At 36.4% G+C, this 21,958-nt stretch overlaps 1 pseudogene; it reads right to left on the bottom strand.

Moving 5' to 3' along the window:
- Nucleotides 1-331: 331 nt before the first annotated feature.
- The window catches only part of LOC115431152 (teneurin-4-like), a 138,351-nt pseudogene continuing 116,724 nt past the window's right edge, over nucleotides 332-21,958 (bottom strand).

Here is a 21,958-nt window from a genome sequence, read left to right as displayed (position 1 = left end):
CATTAATGAACACATTTATACATTCCATTTCGGTATAAACATGCAAATATGCCGGAGTTAGCGTCAGTGCTAATTTTCATCAGCAGTCCCCACTTAAAAAATAACAGAGATCCGTGCAATAGAAAGCAATTTGTGACATATCTGCAAATCTTAGAAAGCCAGACTACACTATATGACACTATGTTTTATGATTTGAGTGGATTTATTTTCGTATAGACAGGGGAAGTGAGATGTGTTTCTAATGCCAGGTGTGAACCCACGTTGAGACGTCAAAACTTGTGATCAGATCATGAAATACTCATGTCAGAGTCAGATCTGAACACAGCCCAAGTTACTCACATACTGAGACGCAAAGAGGAAACCAGGAACAAAACGTTCTGACAGCACAGGGAACAGTCGGCCAAAACTCTAGCTTCATTAAAACACTGGTAATTGTCTTTTCTTCAAAAGCCTCACTATGTTGCCAAATTCCAAAACATTGCAAATAAAACATTCAATACAAACAGCCAACTTTAATTTAGCCCAGCTGAAATAGTTCCAGAGTCAAACCGTAGCATGACATTTACAAAGATGGAGAAATTGCAACTTATATTGTGCTCCTATTGATTCCAGTGAGCTTTGTCAAAATCTAAACAAATCTGCGCCCACACCAATCTTCATTTGTTCTTAAACCGTTCCATTCCAGTCTAGTTTAGTCTGGTGTTTGTTCTTCACTTTTCGTCAGTCATACAGTATTTCCTTTCTGTTTACAAGGATGTATCTTGAAAAAAATCTATTCCATTTTCTTACCAAAATCAAATCTCCATGAGAATAGGATCAAATCAGTCGCATCGATCAGGACTGGCAGAAACAAATACAACAGGGAGGTTTTTCTTACCGTTTTCTGTGTTCTCGTGCTCGGTGTCGGTGAGCGTTAGGTTGGAGTTGGCTCGGCTCGACAGGCACGAGCTGCGACCGGACTTGGTGTTACTGCGTCCCCTAATCTGACCGCGTGCTCCGGCGACATGATGCCGTCTGTCTCCGTGTCGGCGTCCGAGCCCACGCTGACAGAGTAGTCGCGTGCGGCAGCCCCATTTCTGTCCTGTACGCCGCTACGTGGGATGGGAGAGCCTCTCCAAAGCCCAGGTCTCGAAGAGAGAAATCTGCCCCTGGAGGAGTGAGCCAATACATACACAGCTCTGGTAATTAAATCTGCCGCCAACTGCCTCACTTAACATAATGAACTGTATTCATTTCACAAAAGATGACAGCAATATCCTGGCTTTGAAAGGTGCGGTAATCTTTTAAAAGCAAAGAATGAAGCAGTTGGGGAGTTAATAAAGATGCAGGTACATTTAAGGGGATTTTTACAAAGCTTAAAGCAAATTACTGCAAAATGTTCGATCACTGGAGTATTTCAATTTGGTTTTTTTTTTTTTTTTTAAAAATATGAGCATAGCAGCAGTTCAGGTAAAGAATACATCATCAGTGTTCTGTATTAAAATGTTTACTGAAGCTGGTTAAATATAAAAATTATAGCACTTCAACAATTAATAATTTATTAAATATATGCACTGGAAAAAAATCAAAATTTTACCAAGTGTATTTTTCTCATTTCTAGTCCAAATATCTCATCACACTTAAAATAAGACAGAATCACCTAAAGAGTAGCTTTTCAGTGAGATATAAGAACTTATTTTTAGACAATATATTCAAATCTTACTAAGATAATTTTCACCTGTTTCATTGGCAGATTTTTTTTTTGTTTCAATTAAGCAAAAAAAATCTTGAATTAAGCAAATAAATAAATAAAATAAAGACTATATATAACAAGTGGAAAATTAGTGATTATGTCTTATTTTAAGTGTGATGAGATATTTTTTGACTAGAAATGAGAATAAACACACTTGGGAAAATTTTGATGTTTTTCCCAGTGTATGTATGTATGTATGTATGTATGTATGGATGTATGGATGGATGGATGGATGGATGGATGGATGGATGGATGGATGGATGGATGGATGGATGGATGGATGGATGGATGGATGGATGGATGGATGGATGGATGGATAGATAGATAGATAGATAGATAGATAGATAGATAGATAGATAGATAGATATTTTCAAAAGCTATGGTGAAAAAAATATCCCTGTAAACAGACTACAATGAAATGCAACAACATAACTACCAGCCTAAATAAAACCTGTTAAGATATCCTCTGTTTGAGCAAAACTTAGATGTATATTTAATCTTAAATGGTGTATTTTTTTTTTTTGCCTCTAGATTCTGTATTTTTAAATCACATTCCCTATGCATGTTTGCGTAAATATAATTTCCCCTTAAATGTACTTGCTTCTTAATTAGGTAGATTTTTACTAAGTTTAACATTCCATCACTGGAGTATTTCAGTGTGGATTTCTTTTATTTATTTATTTTACAAATATGAGCATAGCAGCAGTTCAGGTAAATATTACATTATCAGTGTTCTTTGTTGACTTGGAATGTAATGTGCAAAATAAAGTGTTTACTGAAGCTGGTTAAAAAATTGCTAGCGTTATAGAACTTCAAAATGTAATCACTGATTAAATATATATTGATTAAAAGATATATATGAGAGCTTTTTTCAAAAACTATTGAAAAGATAATTGCTCTAAACAGATTACAATGAAATGCTACTATATAACTACCAGCCAAAATAAAACCTGTTAAGATTGCTGATATTTACCTCTCTTAGATGCATATATAATATTAAATGGTGTATATTTCTTTCTACGCCTCCAGAATCTGTATACTTTTATCACATTCCCTGTGCATGTTTGTGCAAATGTAATTTCACAGTTAAACTCTTGAAAAGCAGGTAATATCCCCCACGGTAATTATAGGATATCTATATGAAAGTAATTGGAATTCACTTGAATTAATATTTGTAGCTTGTGGCTAAATGAAGCAGAACACTAAAATCTAATATTTAAATCCCAATTTCTTTTAACCAAAAAAATATCTCCTTGGTTTTCCCTACTTTAAGACCTCTACCAATAGAACTAAAATTATCACCAGTAGTTATGACACTTATACTGTATATCAGACACTGTTAATTTAAGAATCTTATTAAATCCAGTAATTGCTGAAAAATAAAAGAAACCATGTTTTTTTTTCCTTCTATTAATCAGTTTAAGTTATACCAAGCACTGTGGTAAAAAAGTGAAAAATGGAGTTTTCACCATCGAAGGGTGAAAAGTAGTCCTGCTTCAGTTGGACTGAAGGCTGTCTCTGCAGTGCCATCGCATCTGAGTTGAACTTCGCGATCAATAATATATCTGGAGAGCGGTTAAAGGTATAGTCCATGTCTGTCATGCAGTTTTAAACATCTGCAAGTTCAGCGGCTGGCCACCCCGTTAACGGTGAAACTGCCCAGTGACCTCTGCAGAGACTGAATGTGAATCACCAGGAGACTCCTCATTAAAAGGCAATGATGCATACTGTACACCGAGACCAGGCCAGCGACATGCCCTTAAACGAATTATCAGCATTTACATGTCACCGTGCACTGCTTGTATACTTACACATGAAGCAAACTATATCAATCAGTTCTACTCATATAAAAAAAAAAGCTCAGCGGGACTAACCTTGTCGGCCGAACTCGTCGACTTCGTGGTGAACCATGTCCTTGACGCGAGTCCCGTAGGCCATCCTCGAGTCATGGTCGAAGGCCTTGAGCGTTTCACTGGAGCTGTAGGATTTGGGGTTGGGTTTTCCGTCCTCGCTGTCGGCCGAGGAGCTGGTGTAACGGCGCTCGGTGTCCTGCCGGGCAGTGAGTGAGCGATAGGGTCTACGTTCCTTCACTTCCATGGCTGCCTCCACTCTGTTTTCAGCATCAAATGTAGGTTATAGTGCCGGTTTAGTGTGAAGGATTCTGGAAAAAAAAACACACACAAGAAGAAACCTTTAGAAAATCTGATATTTAACTCATAATAACTAGAAAAGCACTTGGAGAGCGCAGACCTCTGCCAAGGCAGGTCAGTCCGTGCCCCCTCCCAAAATCAGTTTGGAGTGAATCACTGGTAATAGCACTGAAAAACGAGCAACGAACAAGAGAAAACCACCATAAATGAAGACTTGGTGCCAAAAAGAAAAGCAACGTCAGTTATCTGGAATTATTTCGGCTACAAGAAGGATGATATTAAAACACATGTTCTGTGTCGCACCTGTTGCCACAAGAGGTAACACAATTAATTAGTTTGACCATTTACGTCAGTGCCAAACAGCTATTACATCCTCCTGAATATTTTTTCATATCGCAAGGTTAAAAAATATCGCAATGTCAGTTTTTTTCCAATATCGTGCAGCCCTAATAAAAAGTTTAATACCTGCTGATTCGTTAATCCTATCAATACATGTAAATAACTGGTCTAAAATGCAGTTACTCGTCTTTTCATGGTCATCAGATACGACCTATTTGGATGTTCAGAGGCCCCACAGTTACCATGGAAACACCGTCATCTTCTACAACATTGATTCACCAGTCAAACCCATGGAGTTGGATCAATGACAGTGGATGGACACACTTGGTTAATGTTCAGTTAATGATAGATTTGACTGAAAAAGTCACTTTTTCTTCAGTTTTCTCTGTTTCTGATTTTATAATCCTCAACTTTAATTTGAACGTTTACAGACATCTACATGATCAGCAAATTAAATATTAAAAATACATGATTTTCAGTGGAAAAAAATCCAGTATGAAGGATAATATTACAATAAATAGTGAAAAAAATCACTGAGGCAAGGTTGCATAGACAGAAAAATGTATATGGGAACTGTCATCCAAGGGTTAAAACAGTGTTCAATGTACTTCTTTTACATTACAGCTGCATTCACTAGTGTTTGGTAAAGTTAAATGTGTGGAAGCAAAGACAATTTGACCTCTACAGAAACCTGTGTAGATAAGATAGATGAGAGAAAACCAAGAAACCATGAAGGGAGGTAAATATTTAGTAGAACGATGGGTATTTCATTTTTCATAGTTGACATATATAGTCAAGGTTGTCCTGATCTCAAATTCTTTGTCAATGAAAAATGTGTTTTGCAGCACCTCAACTTTCAGAAAGGAAGAGGTTTCAAGGTACAAAAGTAATACTTAAAAAAAAAAAAAAAAAAAAAAGTAGTACATAGTCTTTTGAAAACTGCACATGTGTATCCTTGCCCTAACTTTGACAAGTCTTTTAAATAGTATTGCATGTGAAGAACATCGGTACAATAAGATTCCATAGTTTGTCTTCAATGAGACTTTGGCATTGGACAGAATAAAGACACACAGTCTGGATGTTACTGCCTCTGGGGGAGTTTCAGTACATTTACAGATCAGTATACGGGGGGGTTTGACCACAGATGAGTGTCACGGCTGGATCGATCACAGTATCGGTTCAGCATCCCGGGGACAATCCTAAATTCAGCTCAATTAGAGTTTGGCTGAAGTCCGTGCAACACACAGGTTCATTCAGCAGACGTTAGTGTTTCTTATAAACCATCAGACTCTTGTGTGGATTTATAGATTGCAATTGAAAGCCAAAGTAAACTATAAATGATGGGTAAGATGTATGGTTTTTATGCCTCCACACTAATACTCACCAGAATTGATTATTATAAATATTAACTGCAGGATGAGCTTGAGAATTGTATTTTTTTTCTCCTCAACTTAACACACATTCACTGAAACTCAGGAAATCATATTAGACTTTAATGTTCAAGGTCCATTAAAACCACACAAAACAAGTTCAGCAATAACTTCCAACTCAAGAGTGATATTTGTCTTTTTTTTTTAATGGAATTATGCATTTTAAAACATTTCGCTGTGGTGCAGATAAACTGTAAATGCTATGCTTAGGTCTGGATTGTTCATTAACCCTGTAAAGTCTGAACCATTAATTCACTGACAGAAAATTCCAGTTCTTTGAAACTGGAGCCTTTACTGGTCCCTCTGAACAACTCAGTTTTTTTTTTTTGTTTTTTTCAAATATCAGTTTCCATGTATGAGTTTAAATTTTGTATCATATTTGATACATCAGGTCTCAATGCTCAAATATTTTTGAACAAACAAAAACACAATGTAACACAAACATGTCTAAAAATTGGTAATTCCTTTTCAAAATTGCCAAAGTTCTGCCTCCTTCCTCATTATTGATAGTCTTGTAGTGTCACTGGAAAGGCCTCTGGTGAATGAATTCCTCCCCCCTGGTGGATTATCTGTGTATTGCATGTATCTAATTGTATACATCAGGTTTTTAAAAAAAAAAAAAAAAAAAAAAGATATACATATATCTCACACTGATCATGTAGAGGGCTTCAAAACTCATGTATCAAATATGATACATTTGGCGTTATGGGGTTAATTAAACTCCGCAGGCGAATCTTCAACCCTATTTCTGAGTAATGACACCAGAAAGGTTGTTTTGAGCGCTGGCCCTTTAAATGCAAATGAGCCACTTCAGGCCCCACCCCCTCCAGGTTGTCGGCTGTGCTGCTCTGTCCCGTTCACCGACAACTGAACATTTTAGGTAATCAGCTCAAAGTTTGGACATATTTTCAGTTTTTACTACAACCGCTGCTGCTGATAAACAATTATGTCGTACTCAGAGAAATGTTCATTGGAACTCTTGACCTTAAATGTGCAAATGTCATGGCATAACAAATTAAGAAGGAATTAGAACAGGTTGTAGAAATCGACTTGATTTTTGCCAAAATGAATATAACGATAGCTTTGCAGCACCTGGAGGGTTCAACTTCAAACTCTATGAACTATCAGGGTCCAAATACATAAATAAATGAACCAAAGACTAATACAACTGGGTTTAGCAAAATATGACCCCTTTAATACACCAATTATGGAAAAAGGATAAAATGATCATGTGACTGTACCATATTCCTATATGACAAAAGCACTGGTAAAAATACTAATTTTTATTTCTAAATCAAGTCCAAATCTGACATCAGAACCTCTCCAGCATGTTAGCATTTAGAGATATATGCACATATTAATATGATTCCATTAGTTCTGTAGAATCTTAGTGATCTGATTTCAGACTATTTCAAAATCTCAAATAAGAACTTGGTGAAAAGTCATGCAAAGACAAAAGCTAGAATTTTCATTGGACTCAGATTGTGGAACTCATTGGTGATCCTGTATTCACCTCAAAACTCAGCTGTAAAATTAACAGACTGGGATTCATTTGTACAAATGGTGCAAAATGTTCTGGGTGACCATAGAACCTCATATTATGATCAATTAGTTGAGGACACGATAAAAGCAGATGAACGGATGGGTTGTAGAATGTGGCCAAAAATTCATTCTCTCCATTTGGACCTTCATTATTTTCTTCAGTTCAGGAGATGTAAGTGATGAACATGGTGAATGATTTCATCCAGATATTTCTGAAATGGGTTTTGATCATTACTGTCAGTTGTACAGCAGGAAACTGAACAACCACAAGAACAAGAGACAGATTCTGAACCACTATAAGACAAGACGAGACAGACGACGAGACGAGACGAGAAGACAAGACAATGGGGAAAATCACTGATCAAGGCATCCATTGGATAAATTGTATTATATATAGATTATCTTCAGATTGCAAGTACAAAATAAATGGTGTCAGTTTAAGGTGGAAAATTTGTGTATTTATTCATGACGCAAAAGTCCTGATGCAACTGATTAAGTCAAAATCTGATGTTTTTCCTCCAGTAGCAGATGAATGTTTATGTGTACAGGGTGGGGAAGCAAAATTTACAATGAACATTTAGTTGTTTTTTCTCAGCAGGCACTACATCAATTGTTTTGAAACCAAACATATATTGATGTCATAATCATACCTAACACTATTATCCATACCTTTTCAGAAACTTTTGCCCATATGAGTAATCAGGAAAGTAAACGTCAAAGAGTGTGTGATTTGCTGAATGCACTCGTCACACCAAAGGAGATTTCAAAAATAGTTGGAGTGTCCATAAAGACTGTTTATAATGGAAAGAAGAGAATGACTATGAGCAAAACTATTACCAGAAAGTCTGGAAGATACTATTAAAGAAGAATGGGAGAAGTTGTCACCCGAATATTTGAGGAACACTTGCGCAAGTTTCAGGAAGCGTGTGAAGGCAGTTATTGAGAAAGAAGGAGGACACATAGAATAAAAACATTTTCTATTATGTCAATTTTCTTGTGGCAAATAAATTCTCATGACTTTCAATAAACTAATTGGTCATACACTGTCTTTCAATCCCTGCCTCAAAATATTGTAAATTTTGCTTCCCCACCCTGTATGTATGCATGTATGTATGTACGTATGTATGTATGTATGTATGTGTGTATGTATGTATGTATGTATGTATGTGTTAATGTATGTATATATGTGTGTGTATGTACATGTGTATGTATGTATGTATATAAGTGTGTGTATGTACGTGTTTGTGTGTATGTATGTATGTATGTGTTAATGTATGTATATATGTGTGTGTATGTACGTGTGTATGTATGTATGTATATAAGTGTGTGTATGTACGTGTTTGTGTGTATGTATGTTTGTGTGTATGTATGTATGTGTTAATGTATGTATATATGTGTGTGTATGTGCGTGTGTATGTATGTATGTATGTATGTATGTATGTAGTATGTGTGTAGTACATGTGTCTGTGTGTATGTATGTTTGTGTGTATGTATGCATGTGTGTATGTATATGTGCGTGTGTATGTACGTGTGTATGTATGTTTGGTATGTATGTGCATATATACATTATATATGAATTTATTTAAGTATTATTCATTTTTTATTCATTCAGTGTATTCTCTAGGTAAATTCAAATAACTTGAATTTCACTGTAGTCTACACATAATCCATTTATTTATTTAATTAAATCTACTAAATTCATTGTTGCAACATATGAGGCTGAAATGTATCTCTGTGGATTCTAAAAGCAATTCCACTGGTTCAGAACTTCAACAATCACACAACTGTATTTATACCAGGGAAAAAAAGCCAGCAAAAATGTTAAAATTGCAACCAGTCAACCATATCTACAGAATAATACAGGAGACTGCACATGTAACAAAATGAAAACTGACAGACTGATACTCTCACACAAAAAAAGGAAGAAAAAAAAAGTTAGCGAGTAACAGCGGAGATAACTAAAATGCAAATGCGTGTTTCCCAAGCAGCAGTGTGTGCATGGCTCAGCACACACCACAGGGACAGGGCATGAAAGATCAGCAGGATAGATAGTTTAATAAAATATGCCACAACAAATCTTGCACCAATAAAGGTTACGGTTGCAAGTCTCCCACAAATACCCAAGTTTATGTGCCGGTATACGCAGGGCCCACAGCATGTGTAAAATGGCAGGTGTCCTTCCTATGAATTGTGTTGTTTATAAGTTACAAATCATCACTGGTTGAAAACGGTGGAGTCGAACAAATCTGGGACTACACTAACCGGCAAAAGATGATTAAAATCTGAAACATAAACCACCGCTGTCAAATAGTGCACTGAGTATTAGCTCAATAGAAGGAGTGGGTTTGACTGCCGAGTGCTGAATTTGATTTTTCTTGCTTGGACTCGGATGGTGGTCGGCTAAAATATTAAACCTAAACAGAAGGATCTATAATAACGTGGAATACGATACGTAGCTTAACCCTTAGGGCTGTGGTTCCCAACCTTTTTAGGTTTGTGACCCCATTTTAACGTCACCATTTCTGGCGACCCCAGACATTCAAAATGGAGACCTTTTTTTCTAAAATTAATTTGTTTTTGATGATGTAATAGTTTGATCTACTATGTTTCAAATACAGGTTAATTTTAGACATTTAGTCTATATAATATATATTATTCTGGACAGAGGCAGAAAAGCCAGGTGTAGATTACTGCACAAAGGGAGAATTTTATTTTCCTTGGTCAGTATATGTACAGTCAGCCCAGCTTGGATTTCCAAGGCTGACAATTAATACTGAACAAACAAGAACTCAAACTATGAAGTATGAAAGAGCTGCAGCATCTGAAACTGACCACAATGAACATTTGACAGATAAACAGAACCACAGTGCTTCAGTTTCAGCTTCACAGTTGTCATGTCTTTTATGGATTGGGATTGTCTCTGTCAACTCACCAAATATTTTTTATTAGTAAGTTCTTTTTTTTTTAATCAATTACTACAGGGTGTCCCATAAGTCTCCATACATAGGAGACATAATACATTCCATACATATATGATTCTAACATGTATTTCTTCATATTTCTTCTTTATAGTTCTTCAGCAGTGGAGGACACGCATTGAAATGTGTTCCGACAAATGGCAGTCATATAGAGCATATTATATAAATAAAAATGGTTCTATCAAGACACGTTTATTTTCCTATGTATGGAGACTTATGGGACACCCTGTAGAAATTTCAGGTGACCCCACGGTTGAAAAACACTGGTCTAGTTGGTGAATATTTAATGAAAATGCACAGATTGGGAATTTGGGTGGAAAAATATTATACGATTTTTATGACTCCGGCTCAAATAAAGCATTAAGAGGTGGGCGCTAACTGTTGGGGGTTATGTCAATCAGCAGTAGTTAATCACTACCATCTATTTTAGGAATGTCCAAAAACTCAAATCATTCTGGGAGAACATTCACAATTGTTTGGAATCTATATTTAAGACCACAGTCCCATTTGATGCATTGACATTGCAAGAGAGGGCAGTAAAGCCAGGTGTAGATTACTGCACAAAGTGAGAATTTGATTTTCCTTGGTCAGGATATGTACAGTCAGTCCAGCTGTGATTTACAAGGCTGACAATTAATACTGAACTCAAACTATGAATTGTGAAAGAGCTGCAGCATCTGAAACCGACCACAATGAACATTTGACAGATAAACAGTACCACAGTGCTTCAGTTTCAGCTTCACAGTTTGTCATGTCTGTTATGGATTGGGATTGTCTCTGTCAGCTCACCATATATCTCACTATATATTTTTTATTCGTATGTTTTTTGTTTTTTTTTAATCAATTACTAGAAATTTCAGGCGACCCCATTTGAGTTCCAGGCGACCCCACATAGGGTCCCGACCCCAAGGTTGAAAAACACTGCCTTAGGGGTCCACGGTTACGGCCCTGTGACTGAATCACATGACATTTTCAACACGTCGTAGCATCGATAGTCGGTTACGTAGACTACTAGGGATAATTACATTCAAAAGTGCGGACTTGAAACACTCTCCCACTTTTTATTTGATGTTGATAGAGCAAATACAACCGGAGATATGACAGTTTTAAACTGGAGCAAATTAACAATATAGCATTATTATAGCGATATAAAGCAAGCGTTATATTTCTGACCATATCTTCGTCATTTTTTGCCCTTTTTCAAAACGGAAAAAACTGGTTGAATCTGCAGATTCTAATCCACAGACTGCATTAGCATTACAGGTAAGGGCGAAGACGACCTCCACCTGAACCGGATTCAGAAACCAGGAGGACAGTGGGGTGTGTGGGGGTAAGAAAACCAGAGAAAACACCGATGTAAAGACCCAGAAAAGTACAAGTTTTTGGCTTTTTTACATTAAATAATTGCCTTTTTTTTTAAAAAAAAAAAAAAGCACAATGCAACAGTTTTTTCAGATGCATTTTTAACATTTAATTGACTGTCCTTTGCAGTGGACCGTGTTTTTTTTTTTTTTTTTTTTTTTGTTCATAAAGCTGTGAACTCTTGTCCCATACAGAGGATAAAAATACATTGGTGGTTCTCAGGACGTTAATGTCAAATATTTGAGTATAGTTTTACTTTATTACAATTTTGATTCTATATACCTAATATTTGGAACCAAGATTCATTTTTAAAGTCTTTGAAAAGGTTTGGTAAGCATCATTGTGCTATTTATGCAATAAATGATATACATTTTTCAAATCAGATTTTATATTTTTTGTGTGTTTTTTGTCCTTTTGTGTTGATATAGTAGGTTAAAGTGAAAAAATAGGCAAATGAGATAGATGAAGTTGTGCTGAAAAAATAGATATCAAACATAGGTATAGTAAACATTTCTTTATATAGTATATAAAGGCAAAATGACAAGTACTCAAAAACGGCCAAAAATAGGCTCAGACCCCTAAGGGTTAATGACGCCGCCTTCAGCTCATTGAGAGAAGCCACGTGGTTTAAGAATATCGAGCTGGATTAGCAGATGTCGTTGTGGATATAAAATTGATTAAAGGCTTGATCGCTGTTTACTTTAAAGCTCCGTGATTGAACACAAAGAATTAGACGGCTAGGGATGCCGCTGTTGTGTTTTTTTGTCTTCCAATTCCTGTCGAGATTCCGCGACGTTCTTAAATCTGCAAATCTGAATCCCCGATCACTCGTGTTGCAGGTTTCTATTTATACATCGCTTCCTAACACATGTATTTTACTGTGAACAGAAGTGTAAGTCAGTGGATAAAGAGCGTAGATTCGAAAAAAAAAAACTCTCTGATGTTTTTTTTTTTTTAATTTATTTATTTATTTTTTTAATACTGACAATATGCCTGTGTTGTTCAGGCAAGGATTTTTCCACAAGATAAGCTCTTTATGAATACTGTATGAGATTTGTGCCGGACAGAAGAGTAAACAATAATCCTTAGTGAACTATATTTGCCCCTACTAGGAAAAAAAAATCTATTGAAGACACCATTGTTGGGTTTGGGGGTTTCTTTTTGTGCGTATTGACAGCTCAAAAGATCCCAGTGATTAATGACTTGGGGCCTCAATAGCAGGACCTCTGCCACTTGTGTGGGGGGGTGGGGGGTGAAAATGCTCCCACTCTGCATCCGCAAGAGCCCTTCAGCTGCTCCCAAGATTTTCGATGCAGCTTGTATGGGTTGCTAATTTTTTTTTTTTTTTTTTTTTTTTTACCTTTTTGCAAGAGATCCTTGACGCTATGCAAATGAAAGAGTGTAGAGAACAAGCAGCTTTGTAAAGTTTCAAGAATGCTTTTATAAAAGTGCATTGTTTTTGTTTCCAAAAGGGCCAGGCTCGGTGCTTTGGCCACAGCCCATACTCCTCATTATTAATCTGCAAGTATGCAACAAGTCGTACCTTTGAGGCCATGGGAAAACCACAATTTTTTTGTTTTGTGAGAGGCAACGGGCCATGCACATTGACAAATAACATGGGATGCAAACTGAGGTCCTGGAACTGTACCTACCTGGGGTGCAGCTGTCAGAATGTTTACATACTGTAAAGCTAAAACCTCCTCATAAAAACACTACGTCTGGTATTATCGCTGTGCTTTCGGTGCCACAGAGCGAAACTGTTGTTCTTATTCATCTGTCTAGGGCTACATTTTGGAAAAGTGAGGCAAAACAAAGAAAATGCCACCGTTGTGTTATTTCAATGTGCTGGTAGGTGAAGATAATAAACCAAGATGTCTTCAGCACTTAATAAGAGAAAGCACGATAAGAGACAAGTGGACTATTCTTAAAGTCCTATTATCATCTTAAGGTAAGACACAACGGACAATAAAAAAAAAAAAAAAAAGTACCTTACAGTATTGAAGAGAAAGGTTAATGAGGATGTAGTTGCAAAAAAAAGTGAGCAAGTAGGAAAAGTATTCACAAAGACCGATGACAAATGAGGTGAAATCTCTAAAATGAAGATTACAATCCTGCTTTTATTTCAAAGACAAAGTTCCTCTTAAGCCTAAACTGCAGAGTCTGAGCAGTGCCAAAAAGGAACTAACTGCATATCTATGCAATGATCCAAAATCAATGGAGGTCTCTCTGGGTAGACAAAAGAAATGATGGATGGTCTGTTTTCCCCTTTAAAACAATTGCAGAGTCTACATTTTCAATTGCATTGTCTCCTATCGGGCCAGGGTAGAGTCAGGTTTGTCTGTGGGTGTTGAGCAAACGTATAGCAGCTGTAAGCAAAGCAATAATGTGGTTCTGCAGATAAGGCTGGCAGGGAGCGATGAACAATTAATTGTGTCGATTGAAGGCATCGGTGATACTGCAACGCTCTTAGTTGGGTGTTAGAGAGTGAATACTGAAGGAATGACTGCAGGCTTGAACAGTACAAACATCAAAAGCCACGGAAATCTATGAAAACTCCACAACTTTTACAACACAGCTCATTTATGGACGTGTCATGACTCCCACCTACGAAAGTTGGCCGTGGCAGAAGTTTGCAGCACTTTCCTGTTGTGCAGGTTTTATAGTGCATCCATCAAGAACCAATCATCCAAAACTATTTACAACAGCGCATCAACATCAGAGTGATGAAATCATTTGAGCCGCTCAATCTTTTTAGGGTTTCCCTACCATTGTAAGGCTTATAGGTGCTGCACCAAAACTATTTTATGCACCATCTTGAGCAATTTCTTAACTCTTGGATGCTGTTTGTTTATCATCTGCACCAGCTTTTCCAATGTTTTGCACAAAGATTTAGTGATAATGGTATGAAATTATATATTTTTTATTGAAAAACAACATTTTTTTTGTGGTTGGACGCCCAAACTCTCCATGCATGACCCCAAATCTTCTTTAGTGAAATATGATTTCAATTTAGATAGTTGAAGACTTAAGTTTAATCACATATTAGTCAGTCGTAGTCAGGATCCTTTGTTTCAGTAGATTTCTTTGTTTCACTGGTTAGTGGTAAAGCTCTTCGGATAGTATTGGGACACATCTTGGTCAACACACTAAACTGACAGATTTATGATCACAGGACTTAGGTTTTACCTTAGGCTCACTTTTAAATACACATGCTAGGGCTGAAAGATATATCGTTATCGTATCGATATCTAGATATGAACATTCAAGTATTAATATCAAAAAAGCAACGATATAAACGATATAGATTTCCCCGTGCTCGCCCTGCATGTACAGCTCTGGAAGTCACAACAAATTTCATTTATTTGTACGTTATGTTAATGTTGATGACTGGCAGTGAGTTCTTATAAATAAAACTGCACTTTCCACTTTCTTTTGTATTATGATGTTTGTATTTTTCTGAAAAATGCTTGGTTTTCACCGAACCCGTATTCATATCGTATCGTATCGATATCTGGCATGAATATCAAGATATGACATTTTGTCCATACACATGCCCACATAGGATCGTAAACCACAGGAGACATGACGTAAACACTTTCTTTTGTATTATGATGTTTGTATTTTTCTGAAAAATGCTTGGTTTTCACCGAACCTGCAGTCATATCGTATGGTATCGATATCGAGATATCTGGCATGAATATCGAGATATGAAATTTTGTCCATATCGTTCAGCCCTAACACATGCCCACATAGGATTGTAAACCACAGGAGACATGACGTAAACACATTGTCAGTACAGGGTTTTACATAGAGTTGAGGTATCACATCTGCTTGACTTTACAATCAGATGACATCAGTCCATTTTTTTGTGACCCAACCCACCCAGCACACGGGGGTCAGACAATAGTTTGAAGATCACTTTACAAGGATGAAAAAGTGATGTGCTTTGAAATGTCTAGATCCATTTTCCTGCTTGGGCTGTGGATCCTCAGCTGAGTTATATTTGGTTTATGGTCAGATCAAGTCTAAAATAAATTTATAAAAATGAGACCTAAAAGACTCCGGACTTATTCTTGGAGCTTCCAACAAAAAAACATGTTAACATTAGTAACTTAGTAGTTACACCAGACAGAACCTAAAACATCTGAAAACCCAGAGGAAATCCAGGTTCCATTTTAGAACACATCCACTGTCAACCAAAACCATCTACAAATCTACACTGTTGATCCTCTAATCCTATCAATCCATGGAAATAATTGGTGTAAAATACAGTTTGTCGTCTTTTCACGGTCATCAGTTAGACCCATTTGGATGTTTGGAGGCTCCGTAGTTACTGTGGAAACACCATCATCTTCTACAACATTGAGTCACCGGTGAAACCCATAGATTTTGATCAATGACCATGGATGGAAATGCTTGGTTTATGTTCAATTAATGATATATTTTACTGAAACAAGTAACTTTTTCAGCAGTTTTCTCTGTTTTTGGATATAATAACCTTCGACTTTAATCTGAGCTTTTATGAACATCTACATGATCAGTGTGTGAAATTTAGGAAAACACACGATTTTCATTGAAAAAACACCAAACAAAAAGGGTAATATTATAAATAAATGGTGATAAATCCCCTAAGAAAAGTTAAATATAGAGATAGTAAAATTTTAGAACTGCCACAAAGTCACACTGGGTCCATACACTGTAAACCCAGATTTTGATTCAACTCAAAGAGATTGAGTTCATATTACTTAAATGTGTCTAATTTATTGACATGACTTGTTAATTCTGATTAAGGTGAACTTTTTCAAGTCCATTGTGAAAGTAATTGTGTTTTTAAGTCCAGTCATTGTTTTTACTCAAACATACTGAGTTTGTATGGGTTAAAAATGCGTCTTAACAACATTAATGGCTACTGCATTTTATTTATTTATTATGACCACATTACCAATACTATGTCATTTTCAAATCCATTTTATACAGTTTGTTAAAGATTTTTTGTTGCTTTATCACAATTAAGACGTGCATTATCATTCGTTTACAAGCAGTTGGTATATACTTATTAACAGTTGATTATTCTTCTCGCAGATGGCAGATCCAGAGCGAGAACATCTAGTAAATGGACTGCACCTGTAGCGATAGATAAACTGACTCCAAGCTTGAACCGCCAGTCTCAGTTTGTGCTCACCGTGTGCTTCAACACCACCTAGATTGTATTTATTAGCTGGCATTTTTATCGACCTTGATAACATATGGTGCCCACATTCCAGATGTGGGCGCTGCAAAAAGTGCATTTAAATGTGGGCAGCTGTGGCTCAGGGGATAATAACGTTACTAATGATCTGTTGTGTCCTAATTATAACAAAAGTCCTTATGAAAATGTTTATCAGCAAATTATTTCCATGATGCTTTTTTTTCTTTTTTTTTTTTAATAACATGGATGTAAAGAACACTGATGTGAAGTTCCTTAGAATGAAAAGTCCTTAAGACAGACTGAAAAGGTTCAAGATGATTATGCACTGAAAAACACTTTGTAACAAACCAAATCATTAGTGGCATGAGTGTGAATTAGTTACGTGGCCCTGACTCTTCATGCTGCGTGTATAATTTCACCATCTCGACAATTACAACAGGCGTAATATGCTACACAAAGTGCTACGCTTATGGTGTAAAGATCTTTAAGTGCCGCTAATGATGCCTCAGTCTTCTACTACATACGCATTTAAGTACCATCTGGACTAAACATATAATTTATCAACACAAAACCTGCTCAGGTGCATGTTCTCATTATTTTTTAACCCTTCTGTTCGTCACGCTGATTTATTTCTGTACGTCGGTGCAGTTTTTTTTTTGTTTTTTTTTGTTTTTCTAGACTGTTACATAATTAACGCCCATTAAATTACCCGCTAAAGCAGCAAAAAACAAGTGTAAACCCATAAAACAACATACTAGCATTCTAACTAGCAGGTTGCAGAAGCTTCTCTTAAACACAAGGTCGAGGTTTTTACTGGGCAGATTGTTGTGACCATTGCTCTGTGTGTCAGGAGTTGGTTAAATATGGGATCTAAATAGGTGGGAGGCGTTTGGGGTACAATATAAATGCAAATGGTCTGTACTATCCATCAAACAATTAGCAGGGTGCTGAGAACGGCTATTCACCGCTGCTGCATATAAATCTGGGCTTCTCTGTGCACACACGGCCATGTTTTCCATGATAATTAACAGCTTGCTGCTCTTAACGTGTCGCCGTAGACTTCGACGAGCAGAATCCGCCAACACACACCGACTCACATTGAGCGACTAAAGACAAAAAAAAGGCAACACGCATGTACATTGTCTGACAAATCCCTTAGGTGATTACAGATTACTTGTCTGTGAAATCATTTAATGACTACTGATCACTTAGATTGAAACATAATCTGCCGCTGATTAGGGTTGACATTTTAAGACAAATTACTACTGATTTACATGAGCGCCATACTTTATTTCTTATTTTTTTGGGAGAACAATAGCGTTTATTTGGAGGAAGACAAAAACATTTTAACCCCCCTGACATTGCTAATATTCACATTAATAACCTCCTGAGAAGTAAGTAAACATTTGCACCATTTACATTACGGCTAAAATTTGCTTAGAGGTCTTATTTATGTCTTTGTGCATAAGAAATCAATCTAAGTGAATCCCCAAAGGAACTTTGTGTTGGTAAATGCAAGTTATGCAAATTTACAGGATTTCAGTTCTGTTGCAACATGTTGATGGTCATATGAACTATGTTTTCAGCTCAAAATGTCCAATTCATCACAATTAATGCTATATTTTCATGTCACAAATGGCCAAGTTATATTTGAACTGAATTTACCTGAAAAACAAATATTCTATTCTTTTAGATTCCCCATTTTTTCTTACAAGATTCTATCCTACATATCACATGTTTTATTTTTACAGGTTGCAATATGGAGTATGGTGCTGATCCATCCTGCTTATGTTACGCCAATACATACATGAAAAATGTCACACATCACTTTTTAAATCAACAGTTTTCTAATAATAAGCATTTTTATAAAGAAATAACAATTCTATATTGTTATTTACTCTTCAGTTTGATGATGAACTACACAATAAATAATTATGATCCTAGTTTTTGCACAGGGATCATTTGTGGAAACGGGGACATGGCTGCCGAGAATCAGTATGATGGGATCTGTAACAACCATGTCACATCCGTCCACTGCCACATTTTGTGTTTTTGTGTCAGCTGTTATTGTTTTAGATCCACAATACTAACATTTATGAATAAGAGGAGAATTAGCAATAGTAAGTATATAAGTTTATTACTAATAAAGTACTGGTACTGACCAGAGCATCATGGGTAATGACACGTCCGTCCACCAGCAAAAGTTTTCACATACACGTGCTATTCCAAATCCAATATTTCTGAAAATATAACTTCCACTGTCAAATAATATCAGTAGTCTGTGCACAAATGTATTAGCATTATTTCAACACAGTTCTATGCATTTCTTACAACTTATTTTTTTGGACAAAAATGGCCACTCATTTGACCCCCTAAGTAAATTTTAGCCGATTAAATAATTGCCTTAATAGGAAAAAGCATGATGCAACAGTTTTTTCAGATACATTTTTAAATATTTTTAATATAACATCCTTTTCAGTGGACATTTTTATTTATTTATTTATTTTAAGTAAAGCTATGAAACTCTTGTCCACTATAGAGGACAAAAATGCATTGCTGGGTCTCAGGTGGATAAGAAATTTGTTGTGGTTATTTCACAAAAATTTTCAGGCGTATTTTTGACAGAGATATGAAACGGCGAACTCATAGATGTGTGTTTTGGACTGTTTTCTTGGATAATCGAACACGGTCACGTAGTGCGTAGGATTAGTGGCAGTTAGCTCACAACACCGCAGACATCTACGCATCTACACCCACTAGCAGCTTGTAGTGCAACAAGAGGGGGAAATCTGGGCAAATATCAAGAACATTGTCTACCAGGTCCATTGAGAGCCACGAAAGCTCCATCCAGGCACCACTTACTTCTTTTCTGGAAATCTTTCACATGCCTCGTTTCTATAGAAAAGCCTCCTCGGTCAACAGAAAGGTGTGTTTTCAATAGAGGAAAAGGGGTGGAAGGGGGGTGGAGGGGTTGAATAGCTCGCTAAACAGATCTGAATTTACCGGTGCTAATGCAGGCTGGGAAGAAGAAGACGAGGAGGAGGAGCAGGAGGAGGAGGAGGAGGAGGAGGAGGAGGAGGAGGAGGAGGGGTTAGTGGTAGTGGTGTTGGAGGCAGAGGTGGAGGTGGCGTCTCAGCAGTCGCCTCCTTCCGGGATCAAAAGTGCTTAAAACAGAATGTGTAAAAAGCCTTAACAGAAACAAAAGTAGCCCCAGACTCCTTCTGCAGCACACTCCCCACTACTAATCACAAGAAACAATTGGAGGTTTAGACCTGACAGCAGGAGCAGCCACTGGAATAAGGCTTTTAAAACCAACCCCATGAATAAAAGACAGAAGCACTTCTACAGGCAAGGAAATAAATTATTAGACCGTCTAAAGTCATCAGAAACAGTGGTTATGCAATCAAGTACTAACTCCTGTATGTATCATGTGACTAAAACAGAGTTTTCTGTCTGTTTGAATGTATTTTTCCCCAAAACTTTCAAGTACACTTTGGGAACCCATTTTATACTTTTTAATTATTTAATTATAGGTTATTAAACTGTTATTGTACCGGTCCAACCCACATTTGTCCATTTGACACCCATTTTTTCACTTCTGTAAATTCATCCCATGGGTCAGATCAGAACCTTTGGTGGGCCGGTTTTGGCCTGCAGACCATATGTTTGACCCCCCAGGCTTTAGGAGGTTTGTTTAAATCCAATGCAAAATGTTAGCGCATATTTGACATTAAAGAGTTACCACGAACAAAGCCATTTGCACAGTCGCAGAAAAAAAATTATCAGACCATGAAAAGTCATCAGACACAATGGTTATGCAATCCAGTACGAACTCCTGTGTGTATCGTGTGACTAAAACAGACAGAAAAAAAAAACACGGAATGCCTAAAAGCACTGTTTTTGTCAGTACAATGCCATAGATATTAATGTAAGAACTGAAGTGATTTTGGTTATTATCAAGAAAACATGGAAAATGGATAGATATCAGCTCTGAAATTAAACTAGTATGAGCTGTTTTTGTTGTTATCATTATATTTGTCCAAACAAATGTACCTTTAGTTGTACCAGGCATTAAAATGAACAAGAAATTGAAGAAAACAAGGGGTGGTCTAATAATTTTTTCTATGACTGTATATTCAGTCCGCACGTTGATGTACAACCAGTGTTGGATAATAACTACGTAATAATGCTTCACTACTGTACTCAAGTATGTTTTGGGAGAATTTGTACTTTACAGATAAGATAAGATAAGATAAGATAAGATAAGATAAGATAAGATAAGATAAGATAAGATAAGATAAGATAAGATTTCTTTTATGGCCCTAAACTGTGGAACAGCCTACTTGAGGACCTGAGTGTTCATATTTTTAAAAGTAAACTCAAAACCTATCTTTTTAGTTTAGCTTTAATTAAACTCTTACTTTTTAACATTGCTTTGCTCTGTTGCTTTTATTTTTATTTCTATTTGCCACTGCGGGACAGTGGGGGGTTTGATGTAAAGCACTTTGTACTACAGATTACATGTATGAGAAGGGCTATAAAACTAAAAAAAATTGACTGATTGAAGATAAGATAAGACAAGATCAGATCAGATAAGACTTTATTTATCCCACCGTGGGGACATTTCACAGTTAGCAGCAGCAAAAATACAAGCAAGCAGGTGCAGATAAAAAGTCAGGTAGAAAAAAACACAAAGGAGAGAAAAAATGAAAATATAAAGAGAAAAATAAGAAATTTGGTATTGAAATGAAGAATTAAAATTAAAAATTATTTACATCATCATCTTTTTGTCCTGTTTACTTTCACTTTCACGTCACTACATGTCCTAACTCAATTGCATACTTCTACCCCCACTACTCTTTTTAAGAACACATTACACAATTTGTACATATAATATTGCTAAATAAGTAGTTAGTTATGAAGCAGAAGTCTATACTATGATGATGACATGTGATTGTTATTTAATATTACATAGCTCCATGGGAGTGACTCATCTTTTGTTTTTGTTTTTTTCCTATTTGGGTTTTTCTTCGCCTTAACTTGTGATGTTGTTTCTGTTATTTCTGGGTGTGTACATATTTCTATGTTCATGTACACATATTTACATAAATGACTCATTGTTAAGTACATTTCAATAAAAAGAGAAAGATTTGGACCAAAAAGGAACTTGTGTAAGGAAATATCTAAGGGGAAGTTCATGGTTAGGGCTGAAATACAAAAAGTAGAACAAAATACAA

The sequence above is a fragment of the Sphaeramia orbicularis genome, chromosome 13 (assembly GCF_902148855.1).
Source record: "Sphaeramia orbicularis chromosome 13, fSphaOr1.1, whole genome shotgun sequence".
NCBI lineage: Eukaryota > Metazoa > Chordata > Actinopteri > Kurtiformes > Apogonidae > Sphaeramia > Sphaeramia orbicularis.
The sequence above is the reverse complement of the archived record's forward strand: the minus strand, read 5'-3'. Positions and strand labels throughout refer to the sequence as shown.